Raw genomic sequence first — 21,448 nt, 5'->3', positions numbered from 1 at the left:
ATATCTCATTGGAAACTAAAAAGAAATGGATGAGACCAAAACAGGGAGGTCCTAACATGTGTCTAGTTCATGCATATCAAATTTCATGGCCATACAATACAATATGAGGATTTCCCAATCAATCTACCAACATGTATCACATGAGCTTGCAATTTCAACAACCAGAAATGAAAAATCAAGATTAAATTGAAAATACAGTGAAAAATCCTACAAAAATTCATCAAGCATCCTAACATGTCAACAAGTCATCACGCAAAATTTCAGCCAATTCCAACATGCATAGGTCATCCAATTAAATTCAACAAGTTGACATCAAGAGGTGTGACACAAATTGTCACACCTAAGTTCCAGAATTTGCTGCTCTCTAACCAGGTATCAAAAATTCATGAAATTTACATATAAATAATCCTCAATGAGTCAAGAACCACCACAAAAATTTTCAGCCATTTATTTTATGATATGAGTATTTCATGATCAAATTGCCAAAATGTATCAAAATGTGACATACATTAGAAAAGCCTATGCCAAATAAAATATTTGCCAAGCACAACTTTGACCAATAGGTCAAAAAAATCCTACACAAGTCAACAAAGTCAAGGAAAAAATCTCCATATTTTTAGGAATTTTTTACTATTTTTTATGAATTATTCAATGTGTTAATGAATTTCTAATGATTTTTATGAATTAATTATAATTTTTTTGAATATATTAATTAATTAATTTGGACTTGAATAACAGTAGTGCATAATTGGGAATTTCGCTCCCACAGTTCAAACGCACAGCAGCACACTTAATGTGCTGTCATTGTGTGATACGCTTAGCTCGGTGGGAAACACTATTCGAAACTCTCTCTGCCACTTGATGGATCAAAACCGAACAAATTCCAGAAGCAGCTTCTTCTTCGCACAGCTTACGCTCAAGTTCATCATCAACACACAATTTCGACTTTGCTCATTTCATCACCAAATTTAACAAATTAATAACCATTGGAAAGGTCTCGGTGCATAGATCATGAATATGTAACCTAATCAACCTAAATCTAACTGTGTGAACCGGATCGATCGTTTAAAGTTTCGCATTCAAAACTAAAAATCTCTATATCTCATTCTACAATCAACCAAATCGAAAACTACGAATTGCAGCATGCTCAGCAATGAATAAACTACAAAAACCATATCTCAATTCAAGAAATAATGAAACTCGAATTCGCACCTTAATTCGACGGCAACAAGTAATCCGCGAGCTTCAAGCTTCGAATCATGAAAACAGATGCAGCCTAACGTCCAAAGAGATGATTGAAGAAGTTAAATTGGCTTAAACACGATCCAAATGCAAAAATGGTGAAAACTCCATTGTTGAGTTCAAGCATGACAGTTGCGATTGGCCAAGCTTTTGAGGTTCTTGATCACAAACAGATGGAGGAGAAGATGATGTGAGTTGAATGCAAAAGGAATTTCGTGATTTGGTTCAGATTTGATGAAGTTTGATGAGATTGAAGCTTTTGTGTTCTTGATGGAATTTTGAGAGAATGAGAGGTTTTTCAGATCCAATTTGGGGAATTGTGTATTCTGTTATGATTAACCAATGATTATGAATATATACCAGCCCTTAATCCATCACTAATCATGTTAATTAGCATTTTGGCTTAATTAGTGAAATTGCAATTTTGCAAATGGAGGGTAAAATGGTCAATACACAATGACAGCTAGTGCCAGCTGTTTTGACAGCTCAAGCAATCCCCAAATGACATATGTAATGTGTAGAAACTTGTTTCATGTCCATTGGTGGAGTATTTCTCAAAATCACATGTGTGTGGTAATTGATCCATTTTTAGCATTTCATTTTTCAACCCAAAACTCAAACCATGTGCATTAACCATGAAATGAATATTCAAACACACTTAAAATGCCATTCCTGAGGTGTTGGAAAAAGTCCCATTCAAAAATTCCAATTATTTTGACATTTGGACAATTTTGCCCCTGGTCCAATTCAGCTGTCCAGTTGAAAAGTGACTTTTTGCCTTGGCCACTTTTGAACAAATCCAATGATGCACCCTCAAAGTACATGTCAAATGGAGTTTGTGCATATAAAGAACTTGCAATTTGGACAAAGTATGTGGTAGTTATGGCCTCCTGATTACGGGTCTTTTCTGAAATTCACTGAGCCATATTTTGTAAACGTACATTGGATTTTCAAGTTCTTGGACTTTTTGGAAAGGTGAGAGCAAGATCTACAACTGTCATGTTGAACAATTTTTCATTTGAAGCTTCCTTGGACTTCTGTTTTTGAGGTTTTAAACTTTCCATTTTTGGAAACTTCAGTTACAAGTCACTTTCTATTTTTGGCAGTTTTTGTCCTGACTTGATTTTCTTCATTTTTAAGCTTTGAGATGTCATATAACACTTGTTCCAACATGAATGAAGTGTCTTCAACTCATTTCCACCTCCAAATCCATCAGATCATGTACAGTTGACCACAGTTGACTTTTCATCTGACAGATGAATTTGGCAATGCATAGATCAAATTAAGCCCCAACCTTCAACTGAAATGGCTCAAGGGTGACACCCTAGCCTCAATAATCACCATATAACCAAATAATGAACCCCATATCCTTCATAAACCTCATCTCCTGATCCAGCCCTGCTTGGCCCAATACAACTGATTAGGGTTGACCAGTGGTCAAAACCCTAATCTCAAGGAATGAGCTTCAATCTTCTGATGACATCCAACCATGATGATGATGATGTATCACTTCAATCAAGATGAAGACCAATATCCATGGAGAATCCTGAAACCCTAATCTCACAGCCCAATCCTCAGATGGCCATGATCAATCAATAAAACCCTAGGCTTGCACCTTCTGACTTTCTCACCTTCTGACCAAGACTTGGGGAGAATGGCTTGAAAAAAGTATCCACATGTTATGCAATATGAAATGCCTAATGCCCTAAAATGATATGCAAATATGTTAATGCTAGTCCCAAGAGATGAGGGCAAATTTTGAGGTGTTACACTATGTTGTTTCAAAGCATAATATATGGATCCCCATGTTCTTTATTTTTCATTTTTATCCAGAATTCATCAAGAGTTTGAAGCTTGTTTATCATGGAAGCCCTAATTCATCTGGGTATCTTGTGTGCCTTCCTCAACACGTTTCTTCAACATTTGGTTAAATATTTTCAAGGGATACTCCATTTTACTCCATATTATGCATATATGATCCTCCATGAGTCCAAGAGCAAAAGAACTTGAAGTTTGCAAGTTGGTTCAAAGAGGTTGACCAGAGAAAGTCAACTAGTCAAATATGGGATTCCCTAGACCCTATCTACTATACTTTGTATCATATAAAAATGATTCCAAGATAAAAGTTACTCTTTATGACATTACAAACAACTTTGATGTTGGCATTAAGAGCTAATTTTGCATGGAAAGGTATTTTTTATGGTGAAAGATTATAGGCCATTTTGTTTGTGCCCTAGATAGAAGGTCAACTTCCAAGAACCATAACTTGCTCAATTTTATGATATAAAATCCATCCAAGTTTCATGATTAAATTCAATATGTCTTATATAACTTTTCTTCTTTGCAAAATGTCAAATTCTACATGCAAGGGCATGTACCAAGAGTAAACATTATAGGTCATTTTGGGCCATCATCATTGATTAAGCAATTTCCTCAACTTCTAAAATCCGTAACTCCCTCATGAAAGATTCAAATGGTGTCAAATTTATAACCAACTTAAATAGGAATGAAATAGCTACAACTTTAAAGAAGGAACCAAAGTCATTTTAAGCTCATAGCAAAAATTATTCAAGGTGGAAAAAGGGGTCATTTGACTTTTAACTTAGAAATTTTTTAACTATGATTGATTCTTCCAACTTCCACCTTAAAATTCATCATGATCCAAGCTCTAAATGGAAAACGTTTCAACGGAAAAGTTTCTCCCCTTCATGTTATCTTTCCAAAGAGTCTAACATTATGGCATTTGGATTATGTTTTAGTGGCTTGCGCATGGGTGTAATGCATGACCCTAATTGGAAAGTTTCATGATCATTTTTCAAATTCACATTGCACGGCTTCATGTTAAAGTTGCAACATCATTTAAACATGAATTTGGACATGTTTACATCATTTCATGGGCCTTGTTCACGTCCATGCAAGCATGCAACCTCACGTTGCTATTTTTGGAATTTGTTTGAAAGTGTGTGAAAAGAATTTGAATTGGCTATAAATACATTGCCCTTGCCCTTTGCCCCGACTTTGATCCTGCAACTCTCCCACCCTTCATTGATAGGATAACCTTGAAGATTTAATTTGAAATCGAGCTTCAATTCCATTTCTATTTTGGAATTGAAACTCCAAGGGTCCAAGCCATTTGATCATCCCATTCACTTCCTGCAAGTTGGTAGAAGCAAGCTAAGTCAAATTGGAAGAGAGATCGAGCTCAATTGCATTAAATCGAAGGTGATTTTTGTGATTTTTCTCTTCTTCGATTCTCCCTCAATTCTCCACTATTTTACTTGATCTATGGTTGTCTAAAGACCTACCAATATAGGCAACAAGATTAAGTTGCTTTGAGGTCAAATCGAAGCAACTCAGTTCATACACCTTAATTTTCAATTGCACATATCTCTCTATATAATGAGAATTTAGAAATTTTGAGGACGAATTCGAGTTCCTAGCATTTTTATCTTCAAATTAGTGTATGCATCTTTAATTTTCATTAACATTGGTGGTGGACCAGTTTGGTGAGGTCCACCGGAGAAGATGACCGGAGTCCTAGCTTCGGTGATATGCTGACGTATTTTTATCCATATAATTTCGCGTTAGTGTTTTAATCAGGACCTTTGGTTTGTTTGACTCAATTTGCCATACATTGACTGAAGCACATCATGGACCCTTAGCGTGTGGCCATCAGATCAGCCACCTCAAATTAATATGGGAGATCTGATGGGCCATGTTTTTTCCATTTATTATATTATTCTGATTTTATTTTAATTAGCCATATTTTGTTTAATTCATATTAAATTCAATTTTAATCCAAAAAAATATGGGACTTTCACCATAATTCTTTAAATATTTTCTTCTTTCATATTTTGAATTAAAATAATTTTTTGGATTAATTTTGATATTTTTTGTGAATTAAATGATTTTTGAATTGATTTTAAATATTTTTAAATACTTATGACATTCCAAAAATTCCAATTTTTTTTGTCTAAGGTCCTTTGACCTTGTTTGACCTAGGATAAATCCCCTAGCCATTTATTTGGTGATTTGAAGAGATTTGAGGTTTTTACTTTTGAAAAATGCATTTTATTTTATTTTAAAATTGATTTTTAATTGTTTAAAAATTTTGTTGAGCCATTTGGTTGACCATGAGATGTTTGACTTTCTGTTTGGCCTTGACCATGGTTGATTTGAACTTCCATTTGATAAATACTATTGGATTTAGGGGGTTGATGAAATGTACATTTCATTCCTCAAGATGAATGGATAGTACTGATCAGATGAAATTCCTCATATGATCAATTTGAGTTTCTATTTCCTATTCCCTCTTCATATTCATCCCTTTTATTCCCCAATCCATTCATTGACCAATGAATTATCAAATATCAAATGATAGTTAATTCATTAATGACCTTGTCTTAGATGAATCAACATGAGTCTGATTGAAATAGGTTCATCCCATTTTATTTTTGTGTGTGGTATGTTTTAGGAGCTTGGTTCTTTGTACCATGTCTCTAACATGCATTAACACCAATATTTTTATTACCCGACCTCAGATAGTTGTGACTTCTATATAAGTCCAATTACGATTGCTTAACATTGAGCTAAATCTATCCCCAAAGGCATAACATTCTTGTAAGTGAGATTGTAACTCTCCTATTCGTCATGGCACTGTGTGAAGATTTAACCTTTTTTCCATTTGTGAGAGCTAGTGGCATACTTGTTGATTTATCCAAGTTGGAGCCCTTCTCATAGGTGATTTATTAGTTTATGTCTTCATACTTGTGAATGAATGGTTGAGTGTTCTATAAGGAATGACTTAAATAATTAAAACTCTTCAACTAACACTTCACTAACTTCTTATTATTATTTATTTAATTCCAAGTCATTTAATTAATGCAATTTAAATTTCAGTACCTTTATCATTCATTGCCATTTACATTTCATGTAAGATAGTTATGTTTCAGTCATTTTTATTTTGTTCACTTGAGCCATATTATTTGTGCTTGTATATACTGTGTGCTTATGATATTGTTCTATTTATGGTCTTAGGACCTTAAAATACCTAATAACAACAAAAAAACCGTAAAAAATATGTTGGTGGATTGTTGGACCTTTACCCTTGACTTTACCTAAACTCCGGGACTTAGAAATAGGCAACACTCCCATGCTTTGAAGGACTTAGCCAATGCTATTATTTTGAGACAGAGCTATCTTTGGTTGTGCCTTTTATCTGATACAAACCTTGAGTGCTCTTGGTTCATCTATTACTTTGTCTCTGTGCTTAATTATTATAATGTTATTATGATTGATGTCTCATGATTATTTCTTTGAGTTTGTCAAACGATATTTCATCTGATACATTTGAAGCATTAAAGACTGCTTGCTATAGGAGTGCTTGCTTGGATATTATGGCTATCTTTATTTGATGCATGGGTCTTCATATTATTTGCTCGGATGTTTGCTTATGCTTATTGCTTGCCCAAAAGTCCAAAGGAATGGGTTTACATCTGACATTCTTGTCTTATGGATTGCATCCCATTGGTCAGATCTTTTCAACTCTTAACTTTTAAGTTTTGTTTAGGGTAGTCCCTTAATCTCTCCCTCCTCTTCTTAAATTTTAAAATCTCCCCCTCCTTTGAAAAACCTTCTTTGCTTGTGTTTTCAATTTAGACATTTTTAAATGAGTAGAAACTTTGGCCTTATGCCATTGATTTTCAAAACAAATTCTTAATCAAACTTGTGAATAAACTTAATCATATTGACCTTAATTTCAAAAGACAAAAAGAATTAACAACTTCATTTAAATCTTTTGGCCCTTTTCCTTTTAAACCTTTGTTAAAATCAAATCCACCAACTTCTTTGAAGTTTTTACCATGAACTATGGGGTTTTGATCCCTCATTTTTATGTTGGTACGTAGGCATAAGACCGAACTGAAGGAGAATAACGATCCAAAGCGCAGCGAAAATTAAAGTTTTCTCCTTTAGTGATCCTTATGAATGGGCATAATCAGTGATAAAATTGTTACCTCTTGTGGCGATTGAAACCTTTGATGCAGATCTAAGGAGTGATCACAAACATTGAATGATGACAACGCCTCTAATCAGTCCACATGAACAGATTCCTTCAATCTTAGTGCTAGCTGCTACGAATGAAGGCTTTGAGTGAGAGAGGGAGAAATGAAATTTCAACTGCACAAATGCTTATGCACAAGGGTTCGATTTATAGAACCACTTGTGTGGGCTGCAAGCTAAAAACCCACTTAAGTGTATGTGGCTGTCGCAACCTGAAAAATACAGTGGGCAAAAAAACAACCGGCGAAAGAAAATGACAGAAGAGTCGCCACCGTGCGTTATTCATCCCAAAGGAGGGAAAGGAAACGCTCGAAGTAAACCTAAAAAAGGAAAGGACAAGACGGGGTCTCGCAACCAAATCTTGGGTTCGGGAGTCGGTTATGCGAAGGGAGGGTATTAGCACCCCTACGCATCCGTAGTACTCTACGGGATCCACTTTTGTAGTTTTCGTCTAAAGGGTGTGGGTTTATCTTGTGCTGTTTGCCACAAAAAAAGGGTTAAATGAAAATGACTCGCGCGGATGTCGCATCCACTGCATACGTATCTCATCTGAATATGAGAATCAGAGTCTTCGTAGCTCGACTACCTATGGGTTGGGGGGATGTGTGCTCGCTAAGACATCGCGTCTTATGCCTACGTATCTCATCTGGCCTGAGAATCAGAGCAAAACGTAGTTCGGCTAACTATGCGTTGGGGGATGTGTGCTTGTTAAGACATCGCGTCTTATGCCTACGTATCTCATCTGGAATGAGAATCAGAGCAAGCCGTAGTTCGGCTAACTACGGGGTTATGGATTGGGTTTTGGACGAACGACGTCACTACGCAATCTACCGGATGCTCGACCTTTGGAGACTTACTCGCCTGTAGTAGAAGGAGTAAACGTGTGTTATGGAGAAGAAAAATCAATGAAGGGTTTGTTTGCATTGTAGGAACGCGCATGCAAAAGGGTAATGAGGATAAGACCTCATAGCTCTTAACCCTGGACAAAGGAACCTGCATAAAGTAAACACAAAAACATTGCCTCCTATCGAGGTCTTCCAGCTAGGAAAGCAGTAAAATGCGGGAAAAATGTAAAAGTACCACGCGGATAAAGATCCGAAGTAACAGCAATTAGAGGAATGGGAAACCCTGAGATCCTTCCAAGCTAACATCATCAAAGAAAGTGGGTCAGTACAGGTAATCGGAATGAACCTCCAGGGGTTATCCCACAAATAAAGTGGGAAACCACGCAAGTTATCCCTGCAAAAGTCATGTGAGCCCTCACAAAAACTCAACAAAAGGGTTAGTGAAACACCATAAGCATTTTTTTCATGGATAACAGTATGGTTTCAGAAACCTCAAACCCTGTGGCATACACTTCAGAAATCATGTGATTAAACATTCAAGGCATAGGTTTCACCCATTCATAATACATCACACATTTAAAACATTCAAATTGAAGGCGTAAAATAATGGGAATAGGGCAAACCTGATTGGAAAGTTTGATTGAAATTGAGTTGCACCCGTGAGGCCCTTCAGGGTTTGGAGGCTGCTCTGAGTTCTCTGTCAGGTTTCTCTTCAGGTTTTGTCCAGGGTTTTGTTCCAAGGAAACCTCAGAGTATTTTGCTTCTCTTCCCTTTTCTCAAGTGAAGCCTTGGTATTTATAGACTGAATTTCATGGTTTTGTGGGCTCAAATGAGAGAGACCCAAGTCCAAAATTTTTTATTATATTTTATTTATTTTATTATTATTATTTTTATTTATTTATTTATTTTGTAAAAAATTATTTTTTTTTTGTTTTTTTTTTCATTTTTTTTTTGTTTTTTTTTTCTTTTTTTTTCTTTTTCGGATCTAATTCTGATTGACATGATGAAATGCAATATGAAATGCTAAATGAATGCATGAATGAGGAGGGCAAATTTTGGGGTGTTACAGCTGCCCCTATTCAATCATCAGCTAAACTGAGTAGGATGAAAGCGAACAGCTTATCAGACAAACGGGGTGAGCTGTGATTGAATACCAAAGATAGACCGAAAATTTGCGCTCCGAGAACACCACAAAAACGCGGAAATACACCGTGTTGTTTATTTTTCTTCCGATCCTCTGGCTTAATCTGGAGTTTCGATCCTCTGGCTGGATATTAATTTTGATCCTCGGGCTGGATACGATTTTGATCTTCTGGCTAGATCTTCTTCGATCTTCTGGCTAGATCTCCTTCGTTTCGATTCTCTGGCTGAATCTATTTCCTTTGATTCTCTGGCTGAATCTACTTCGATCTTCTGGCTAGATCTGAATTGTTTCGATTCTCTGGCTGAATCTATTTCCGGTCTTCGGGCTAGACCTGACTTCGATCTTCTGGCTAGATCTTCTTCGATCTTCTGGCTAGATCTCCTTTGTTTCGATTCTTTGGCTGAATCTATTTCGATCTTCTGGCTAGATCTGGATTGTTTTGATGATAAATTCTCATCATTAGGATCCCGCATCTGAGGCATGCGCTGGTTGACCTTCTTTTGAAATCTACACCCAACCTTCATATTAGATATGCAGCTTCGAGCATATTCCACTTTTGGGCTTCGTACATATTCTTCGGGCTAGAACATGTTGTAACGACTCCTCAATTAGACTTGGGCTTGTTGGGGAAATAAAGCTTGTAGGCGACTTCACTGGGGAATCTTCGAAATGACCCTCAGGCTGGATCACTGGAACACGATTCTCAGGCTGAATCTTTGAAATGACCCTCAGGCTGGATCACTGGAACACGATTCTCAGGCTGAATCTTCGAAATGGACCCTCAGGCTGGATCACTGGAACACGATTCTCAGGCTGAATATTCGAAATGGACCCTCAGGCTGGATCACTGGAACACGATTCTCAGGTTGAATCTTCGAAATGAACCTCAGGCCGGATCACTCACGCTTGATCCTCTGGTTGGATCTCATGACCTTGGTTGTAAAGTAATTCTTCAGTTTGCTTGGAAGAACCTGTTTATCAGCTTATGTGTATGCTTGATATGATATACATGCAAATGCAAATGTTATGCATGGTGTAAAAAGAAATCTGCTTGGGGAAGCAAACTCCGGTAGGGAACAGATCGCTGTATCAATCCTTGAATGCTCTGTGGGGAATGATCCGTCTGCCGGGACCAATGAGCCACCAAAAATAAATTGGATGCTTGAAAAGTTGACCTTGCGGGGGGGAGTATCAACTATGGAAACTTTGTTCGGCGAGGCTCTATGAGGAGAGTCTGTGGGGAAAACACTTCCTGGGGAAATATCGTAGGAAACGACCTTTGCTGGGGATATGAACTTGCTAATCGTCCTCAAGCTGGGGATTAGAACAAATCTGTTAGAAATAATCTGCTGGGGATGAGATGAACACTGGGAACACCACCCTCTCATCTGTTGGTTATGCAACCACTCCGTTGTTGCTAGGAAGATACAGTCTGACACTATCAACTCCACTGGGGATATATAGTCTGGATACTGTCAACTCTACTGGGGATAGACAATCTGGATACTGTCAACTCTACTGGGGATAGACAGTCTGGATACTGTCAACTCTGTTGGGGAACATGCTCTGCTGAGGAGAGACTTTGTCAACCGCTTGGGGATGAGAATTCATGACTTGGCATCCGGTTCCTATGACCTGCAACCAAAAATACACGTATGCCTCGGGGGAATTACTCGGTTTGAATTCACCGTTCGGGATTAAGCACATTCAAAGCAATTTTAAATGTTTTCCTGTGCAAATCATCTGCAAAAGCCACCATTATGTTCATATGCAATATGTTTTATCAAAAATTCGGACATTTTTGCAAACAAACTGATAAATGAAAAATAAAGAGGCTCTTTAACTGAATTATTCGACTCTTAATGGGGAGAAAATTTGTGCCAGGAATAGGCGAGGGTATCAGGAAGCTGATCCCTGAAAAGAGGTGATCGCTATAAAAAGAGAACTATCCTAATGGCAATGGGGATACGGGGTCCCACTGAGTTTCGACTCTGCTATGACTCGTATGTCCTCAAGACGCTCTGCTCATCTTGCTTTCTGAAGTGGATGATTAGTCGATCTTTAACCTTCGAAGATTGCCGGATTGAATGAAACGGTGATATAACACTGATGAACTCAGATCACAGTCATTCGCTTATTCCCTAACTTTTGCCTGGATCGCCCCCTTTTCGGGTTTTCAATCCATCGGGATACCCATTTTTGCCCGAGCCGCCCTTTTGGGTTTTCGACTCACCGGGTGTACTCTTTTTTTATATCCCTAATTTTTGCCCGAACCTCTTTATTCTTTTTTTTTTTGGTTCGTCGGGATGCCCTTTTTTTGCCCGGACTATTCTTTTTATCGTCCAGCGGGTCTATTTTATGAGAAGTATTTTTTTTTAACTGCGTCTGAGTTAATAGGGGACGGGAATCCTTCGCCATCCATGGTTGTTAGCATCAAAACTCCGCCATAAAAAATCCTTTTAACCACGTACGGACCCTCATAGTTCGGTGTCCATTTGCCCCTGTGATCTGTGTTGGGAGGAAGAAATATTTTGAGTACCAATTCACCGACTTGATACCCCCGAGGGCGCACTTTCTGACCAAATGCTTTCTTCATTCGTCTCTGACCGAGATACGTCAATTCTGGGTACGTAGTTCCAGCATAGCACTATTTCCCGTTGGTTTGATTGATGACCAAAGCTGAATCCCCGTATACATCCAGGGTTTTAATCTGTATATTGACGGCTTCCTCAAGTCTTAGGATACAAGCTTCGTATTCGACTTCATTGTTGGTGCAGGGAAAAGTTATTCTGGCACCAAATGGCATATGAACCCCCTTCCGGTGTGATCAACACTACACCAACTCCGCGACCATTGACGTGGACCGCCCCATCAAACATCATAACCCATTTGGATTCAGGGTCAGGCCCCTCCTCCGGGAGTGGTTCCTCTCAATCTTTCGATTTGAGAAACATGATGTCCTCATCAGGAAAGTCAAACCTCATAGGTTGGTAATCATCAATCGGTTGCTCTGCAAGATAGTCTGACAAGACACTTCCCTTGATGGCTTTTTGTGAAGTGTATTGGATGTCATACTCTGTCAGTATCATTTGTCACCTAGTAACCTTTCCGGTAAGTGATGGCTTTTCAAAAATATACTTGACTGGATCCATTTTTGATATCAATAGAGTCGTGTGAGTCAACATATACTGTCTTAGTCGGCGAGCAGCCCATGCCAAAGCGCGGCAAGTTTTCTCGAACAATGAGTATCTTTGTTCACAGTCGGTAAACTTTTGCTAAGGTAGTATATTGCATGCTCTTTTCGACCTGACTCGTCATGCTGACCGAGCACACAACCCATTGACCTTTCTAACACAGTCAAGTACATGATCAACGGTCTTTCCTCTCGGCCTGTAGACTGGCCCCGATCTTGATCTCTTTCTTGTCGTCTTCGATACCAACGTTGATGGTCTCAACCACCTCCTGATAAGGTGTAATAGCTCGGTCCTCCTGTTTCAACAATCTGGCTAACCCTTCAGGCAATTCACAATCTTCCTCAGCCCCTTCTTCGGCTTGATAGATAGGATTGTCGAAGTCATACTTGGCCATAGCAGTGTCGTTAGCAGTGAGATCCGAGTGGTCGGCTCTGCATGATGGAGGATCATGCTTTACCTTAGAATGAGAGATTTTTTTTTTGAAAGAAAGGAAAAACGAAAAAAAGAAACATTGCCATTTTTTTTTTGTAAAAAGTAAAAAAAAAAACTAGAAAGAAAGAGAACACAAAATTGTTTGCAAAAGCCGTCCTTTATTGATGATAAAAGTAATTGCGAAACGTAACTAAATGGATGGCCCTACAAATGAGCCGTTACACCTTGGGCAAAGTGTAAGACTTTATTATGCATGTAATAAAGGAAAACAATAAAAATCACTCTTTCAGCAGAGTAACCCAGACGGTTTTTTCAGACGGCCAATTGTCGAGCTTTTCTCCCGGGACACACGGGCGAATCCAGCTATCTAAGTCAAAGTCGCTGTCATCCTTGTCTTCATCTGCAGCATTGACGATGTGAGGGGAAACCAAACCCCCGCTGGAGAGAGTACCAGTTTCATTCTTCTGAGATCCCGGAGCATACCCCAATCCAAACTTGTCTTCTTTGATGACTGGCTCCACAAATTTGCCCCAGCCTTGGGCATTACCAGCTTTAACCACTTCGACAACTTGCTTGTATGAAGAGATAGAAGTCCCGACCTTCTCAAACTCAGGTGAAAAGACAGCTTCGGGCGCGACCTCATTGATGTTTATGGCTTCGAAGCCCTGACACAGCATCTCATGCATCTCGCCATCCATCTCTACATACTTAAATGTAGACAGGTGGCTAACAAAAATATCCTCTTCACCACATACAGTGACGATCTGACCTTCTAGTTCATATTTGAGCTTCTGGTGGAGGGTAGAAGTAACAGCACCGACAGCATGAATCCAAGGCCGACCTAGCAGACAGTTGTAGGCAGGCTGGATATGCATCACATAAAAGGTGCTCTTGAACACCTGCGGTCCAATCTTAACTGGCAACTCAATTTCGCTAAAAACAGCTCTCTTAGAGCCATCAAAAGCCCTCACAACTAAGTTACTTGGCCTCAGGATGATGCCATCGCAATCCAACTTCATTAAGGCTTTCTTTGGAAGAACATTCAGAGAAGAGCCTGTATCAACCAAAACATGGGAAAGCACCACCCCTTTGCACTCCATTGTGATATGCAAGGCTTTGTTGTGATTCCTGCCCTCAGGTGTCAGGTCATTATCGGTGAAACCTAGCCCCCGGCTAGCGTTTACATTGGAAACTACCGACTCCAGCTGGTTAACAGTTATCTCCGGTGGAACATAGGCCATATTCAGTACTTTCAACAAGGCTGCTCTGTGCGCCTCAGAGCACAACAATAGTGAGAGAATGGAGATATTTGAGGGTGTCTGATTTAGCTGGTCGACTACCTTGTAGTCACTTTTCTTGATAATCCTCATAAACTCATCCACTTCCTTCTCGAATGCGGTCTTAGGAGGATCTGCCTCAGTAGTAACCTCTTCAGTGGATACCTGTTTCCCTTTAGCCTTGGCAGCTGCCTCGGCTTCAGTATTCGCGCGTAATGTTGATGGTGCAAATAGGCGTCCACTGCGAGTGAAGCCACCAACCCCTCCAACATTGTCTACAGCGGAGCTACCAATGTCAATGTCTTCTTCGTTAACTTTCTGCCCCTGGCAGTAGATATCTGCCCCATAGTGCCACGGGATAACACTGTCTTTCTCATACGGAACAGGTCCTGGTACCGTGATGGTGATTGGACCAACCAAAGTCGGTTGAGGGCTGTCAGAGTAAATTGCGACTGGTGCTGAACTTTCGATGTTCACCGCTGCTGGTTCTGTACTTTCTGGGAAATATATTGTTGTCGGAGCGAGTCTCTCGGGAACATATATTTCTTCAGGAGTGAAATAAAACGTCACCGTCGATACATCATTCTTCACCGGACGGGCCTGATCGAACTGAAGTCAACCTTCATCTATCAGCTGCTGAATACCCCTTCTCAAACTGTCACATCCGTTTTCGGCAGCTTGACAATTTCTGCATTCTTCCCCACAGCCCGGGAAAATCTGTCCTTTCAAAAGTCGGTCTTTAACCACCGATAGCGAAGTCTTCACCTTAGTCACATCAGAAACCAAATTCAAAGTTTCCCCACTATCAACAGCATTAATCCTCTGCCCGCCGTGAGCCGGCATCGGGTTCTGGATAACATTAGGCACCGGAGCAAAATTGATAGCCTGGGCATCTCTCAAATCTTGTACCTTTAACTGGAGAGCCTTGCAATTATCTGTAGTATGGCCAGGTGCGTTGGAGTGAAAAGCGCATCTGGCGTTGACATCATAACCTCTAGGCAAATTATTGGGATCGATTGGTGGGGCCAGAGTTCTCAATGTAACCAGATTCATGTCAATTAGCTTGGGAAGTAATACTGAATAAGGCATTGGGATTGGTTCGATGACCCGGTCCGTCTGCCTTGGACGTTGTTGATAGTGTCTCTGCTGACCCGGATTACCTCCTTGTTGTTGATTGTTGTACCTGGGTTGTTGTTGCGGATGATATTGCGGTTGAGGAACAGGTGTTGGAATAGTGACTGCGGCCACTTGATCTTGATAATAATTAAGGCGTCCTTTACTCCTGCCTCTGCCGGCATACACAATGCTTGCCTCACCTTCTTTTCTTCGCTGACCGTTACCAGCAAACGGTCTCTTGGGACCTGATGGGTTGGAAACACTATTGTCTTGAATTCGGCCCATCTTCAACAGACTCTCGATTCTTTCTCCAGCAATTACTATCTCTGCAAAGCTGATTGACGGGCAAGCAACCAATCTCTCAATATAATTTCCTTGAAAAGTGTTCATGAACATGTCCGCCATCTCCCTTTCAGACATTGGGGGTTGGACGGACGCAGCAATCTGTCTCCAACGCTGAGCATATTCTCTAAAGGTCTCCTTGGCAGTCTGGGACATACCTTGCAACAAGGTCCGATTTGGAGCCATGTCCAAGTTGTATTGATATTGCTTGACAAAAGCCTCTGCCAAGTCTTTCCAGCTCTTGATGGTAGTACGAGACAAATGAGAATACCATTCACGAGAAGCTCCAGTTAGTCTGTCTTCAAAATAGTACATCCACAACTTTTCATCTTCCGTGTGAGCTCCCAACCTTCCCAAATAAGATTGGAGATGAGTGCGTGGGCAAGAAGCCCCGTTGTATTTCTCAAAAGTAGGGGGTTTGAACTTGTGAGGAATCCTTACTCCCTGAACCAGACCAAGATTTGTGACATCAAAGCCTAAGGAATTTTGAGACTCCAAAGATTTGAGCTTCTCAGCAAGCTCATCCATACGGCGAGTGGTCTCGAGGGCCTCGTCGTGCAAAGAAAATTGATCATACCGATAATCTTCAGTAACGGGGTGCCCGTTAATCCGAATTCCTTGATTCACATTGTACCTTCCGCCAATACCATTTACAACATTCCCTGTGTTGCCAACATTACCCGGGTTTCCATCAACATTTGCGTTACCCGCGTTACCAGTGTTCACAGGGTTATCAGCGTTCCCAGGGTTACCAGGGTTTCCCTTAGCATTTAGTATCTCCACCTCAGGCCTCGGTTGCCCAACCAATTCCCTCAGCTTTTCTTGACCTGCTGCCATACCAGTCATCAATGTCATGAACTGATCCATCCTTTCACGCATATCAACCAGCTCTTTCTGTACTTGGTCCATCGCTAGTCGTGGACGGTTTTCCTTTGTCGGGTATCTGTGAACTCGCTTGGGACCAATAATTGCCTGATACAGGGAACAAACATTAGACACTGCGGCGACACCTGCAAAACAGACAAGGGTTAATATGCATGGTATGCGATGCACTGCTTGTTCAGTTTTAAGGCACCCCCGTTTTGAAAGGGAATACCCTGCAAATGAATAAGCATGAGATGTTGGATGCAAATATGCAGATGATGTTATGCAATGCAAAGACATGTCAATCAGAATTGATGGATCCGCTTGAACATCTGTCAGGTTGCACTTCCTGGAGAGAAATTCACTGAGGAATATAATACAAGACCAAAACTCTGCTCCAGAAAACCGGGTTGGTTGGAGGTTAAGGTTTCCTGAATTTAGCCCACCCCTCACTGGTAGGTTCTAAGAACAGAAGTTCGTCAGCTTCAGCCCTTCAGTCGCGAATAATACGTTTACCACTGAAGGTTTGGCATTATTACGGGATAAAAGACCTCCACTGACTCCCCTCAATAGGACATCCTAAAGCAAGTTCCCAGTCTCGGGGTCCTCGGATTGATCAGCGAGAATGCGCCCACCAGAGCTAACATAATCACGTCTCGGAGGAGAGGCCTCGACTGAGTTCTCGGGAAATGGTCACCAGAGTCGACGATTTCTAAAGGAACATCCGTAGCACATAATATATCCAAAAGAAACCTCGTCTGGGTGTGGTTCTTCACGAACGACTTAACGTAGCAACATGCCACGCAAGCCTCATGATCATCCACTCTAAAACATGTGTGTACACTCAAGCCTGGGTAATGGGCTTATCTCTCATAGAACATCCCATCCCAACAAACAAACAAACAGATCCAATAGATACAACAAATGCAAGCAGGTAAGCAAATAAATGTACAAAAGCATGAACACCCAATAAACAAGAAATCACACAAGCTAGGATGGACTCGCTTAGGGAAGATGGACCAGCAAGAGGTCAACTTCTTATTCCCCAGCAGAGTCGCCAGCTGTCGCAACCTGAAAAATACAGTGCGCGAAAAAACAACCGGCGAAAGAAAATGACAGAAGAGTCGCCACCGTGCGTTATTCATCCCAAAGGAGGGAAAGGAAACGCTCGAAGTAAACCTGAAAAAGGAAAGGACAAGACGGGGTCTCGCAACCAAATCTTGGGTTCGGGAGTCGGTTATGCGAAGGGAAGGTATTAGCACCCCTACGCATCCGTAGTACTCTACGAGATCCACTTTTGTAGTTTTCGTCTAAAGGGTGTGGGTTTATCTTGTGCTGTTTGCCAAAAAAAAAAGGTTAAATGAAAATGACTCGCGCGGATGTCGCATCCACTGCATACGTATCTCATCTGAATATAAGAATCAAAGTCTTCGTAGCTCGGCTACCTATGGGTTGGGGGGATGTGTGCTCGCTAAGACATCGCGTCTTATGCCTACGTATCTCATCTGGCCTGAGAATCAGAGCAAAACGTAGTTCGGCTAACTATGGGTTGGGGGATGTGTGCTCGCTAAGACATCGCGTCTTATGCCTACGTATCTCATCTGGAATGAGAATCAGAGCAAGCCGTAGTTCGGCTAACTACAGGGTTATGGATTGGGTTTTGGACGAACGACGTCACTACGCAATCTACCGGATGCTCGACCTTTGGAGACTTACTCGCCTGTAGTAGAAGGAGTAAACGTGTGTTATGGAGAAGAAAAATCAATGAAGGGTTTGTTTGCATTGTAGGAACGCGCATGCAAAAGGGTAATGAGGATAAGACCTCATAGCTCTTAACCCTGGACAAAGGAACCTGCATAAAGTAAACACAAAAACATTGCCTCCTATCGAGGTCTTCCAGCTAGGAAAGCAGTAAAATGCGGGAAAAATGTAAAAGTACCACGCGGATAAAGATCCGAAGTAACAACAATTAGAGGAATGGGAAACCCTGAGATCCTTCCAAGCTAACATCATCAAAGAAAGTGGGTCAGTACAGGTAATCGGAATGAACCTCCAGGGGTTATCCCACAAATAAAATGGGAAACCACGCAAGTTATCCCTGCAAAAGTCATGTGAGCCCTCACAAAAACTCAACAAAAGGGTTAGTGAAACACCATAAGCATTTTTTTCATGGATAACAGTATGGTTTCAGAAACCTCAAACCCTGTGGCATACACTTCAGAAATCATGTGATTAAACATTCAAGGCATAGGTTTCACCCATTCATAATACATCACACATTTAAAACATTCAAATTGAAGGCGTAAAATAATGGGAATAGGGCAAACCTGATTGGAGAGTTTGATTGAAATTGAGTTGCACTCGTGAGGCCCTACAGGGTTTGGAGGCTGCTCTGAGTTCTCTGTCAGGCTTCTCTTTAGGTTTTGTCCAGGGTTTTGTTCCAAGGAAACCTCAGAGTATTTTGCTTCTCTTCCCTTTTCTCAAGTGAAGCCTTGGTATTTATAGACTGAATTTCATGGTTTTGTGGGCTCAAATGAGAGAGACCCAAGTCCAAAATTTTTTATTATATTTTATTTATTTTTTTTTTATTATTTTTATTTATTTATTTTTTTGTAAAAAAATATTTTTTTTTTTCCGTGTTTTTTTCATTATTATTATTATTATTTTTTTTTCGTTTTTTTTTTCTTTTTCGGATCTAATTCTGATTGACATGATGAAATGCAATATGAAATGTTAAATGAATGCATGAATGAGGAGGGTAAATTTTGGGGTGTTACAGTGGCCCATATCTATGATATGCCAAAATCACTTAAGCGCATGGTACCTTACCATATTTCGTATTCTACTTAAGTACACCGTATCTTACGATGTTCTACAATTCACTTAAATGCACTGTACCTTATGGTGTTCCTTATTTACTCTATCTCTCATCAATCCGTCCTTTTATGAGTGACCCTGTAGGTTTTAGCGACATTAGCAATTATATTAAATCACGTATTTAACATGATAAATAGTGAGCGGTATCTAGCAACACATCACTGCTATCCAAGACACGAAAATGTCATGTGATCTGACAAATCCTTTTGTGATAATACTTATGTGTAGAATTACCCTTTTGCCCCTATGTCTATATTGAACACAAGACATAAACCATGTCATCCTTGTCCAGTTCAATATTGGGCCCGTAGACATTTATCCTGTTACGCAGGTTGCCCCAATTCCAGGACGGGTTGACTTGAATAAGACCTTCATCCATCAGTCTTTGGATATCCCTTTTGACTATCACACATCCTCGAGGGTTCACGTTGCATATTACACAACCGTCATGGTAAGGTTCACACTCACTAACCAAGAATATATCCCTATGAATCGCCACCAAAGATCTTCATATGTGGCGGACATCATAAACTCTAAATTCACCGGGACAGCCGTCCACCATATTCACAGAGGCGTTGCAATGAGGGGGCAACGAGTTTGCTTTTACATTCGGCGCTCGGTCTTCAAAGGACACCATGCCGCTCTTGATTAGTTTTAGAACCTTGTACTTCAAAGGATAGCAGTTTTCAATATCTTGTCTAGGAGCTCCCTAATGATATGCATAATGCAACTCAGGATTGAATCACCATGGCACAGGTTCAGAAGTTTGTGGAGGATTCCTTGGTTGAATAGGATTCTTGACAACCAAAGACGGATATAATTCAGCATACGTCATAAGAATAAGGTAAAAAGAGACCTTCTTCCTCTCAAAGTTCTGATGATGATTGTTGTTGTTGTAGTTGGTACATTATTATGGTTGTTGCTGATGTTGTTGCTGAAAAAGAACTGATAGATTTCCGGGATTATTGGTAAAAACTGGAATTACTGATAATACTTGATGATGATGTTGATGGGTCTAGGAATTCTTCCTTACAAGGGGTCTTCTCTGTCTTCCCGCGGACACTACATTGGTTTCCCCTTCCTTCCTCTTGGAGAAACTACTATCGTATTTCTTGCTTGTTGATGCTTCATCTTTGGATAATCGTCCCTCTCGGACACCTTCTTCCAATCTCATCCCCATGTTCACCATTTTGGTGAAATCATTAGGGGAACTTGCAATCATGCGTTCATATTAAAATGAACTCAGAATTTTCAAAAAGATCTTGGTCATTTCCTTATCCTCTAGAGGTGGGATAATTTGAGCAGCAAGCTCTCTCTATCTTTTAGCGTATTCTTTGAATGTCTCCTTGTCCTTCTGAGACATTTATCTCAACTGATCCTGAGTGGGGGCCATATCAATATTATACTTATATTTATTGAAGACAGATTATCCCAAGTCATTAAAAGTATGGACATTAGCATTGTCCAAACCCATATACAACCGCATCGCATCACCAGTATGATTGTCTTGAAAGTAATGGATGAGTAGCTGATCATTGTCGGTCTGAGTAGACATTTTTCGGGTATACATGACAAAATGATTCAGAGGGCAAGTATTCTCCTTATACTTTTGAAAGTTTGGGACTTTGAAATTCACCGGGATCTTGACATTAGGTACTAAACATAACTCAGCAACACTTTTACCAAATAAATCCTTCCCCCTTAAGGTCTTCAATTCCTTTCGCATCACAGGAAATTGGTCTTTCATCTTATCAATCTTTTCATAAACGTTTGGTCGCTTAGACGGCTTGGAATGAAAGATGAGTGTAGTAGTGATGAGTCAGCTTGACTGATACACAAAAGAAGAACTGATAAACATCTGGAGGAAGAAACCTGCTTATACAAATGATGCATGATATGCAATGTTTTTTATTTTAATTTTCAAGGAACATACAAAGTCCTATTTGTAAATATTTCAGTTAATAATAATAAAAATTCAATTGATAATAAAATCACTTTTTATTCATAAAATTTGGAAGGATTACACTAAGTACAAATTCAGAAACCAAAAATACA

Source organism: Lathyrus oleraceus, chromosome 3 (genome assembly GCF_024323335.1).
Source record: "Lathyrus oleraceus cultivar Zhongwan6 chromosome 3, CAAS_Psat_ZW6_1.0, whole genome shotgun sequence".
NCBI classification, from domain to species: Eukaryota; Viridiplantae; Streptophyta; class Magnoliopsida; order Fabales; family Fabaceae; genus Lathyrus; species Lathyrus oleraceus.
The sequence above is the reverse complement of the archived record's forward strand: the minus strand, read 5'-3'. Positions refer to the sequence as shown.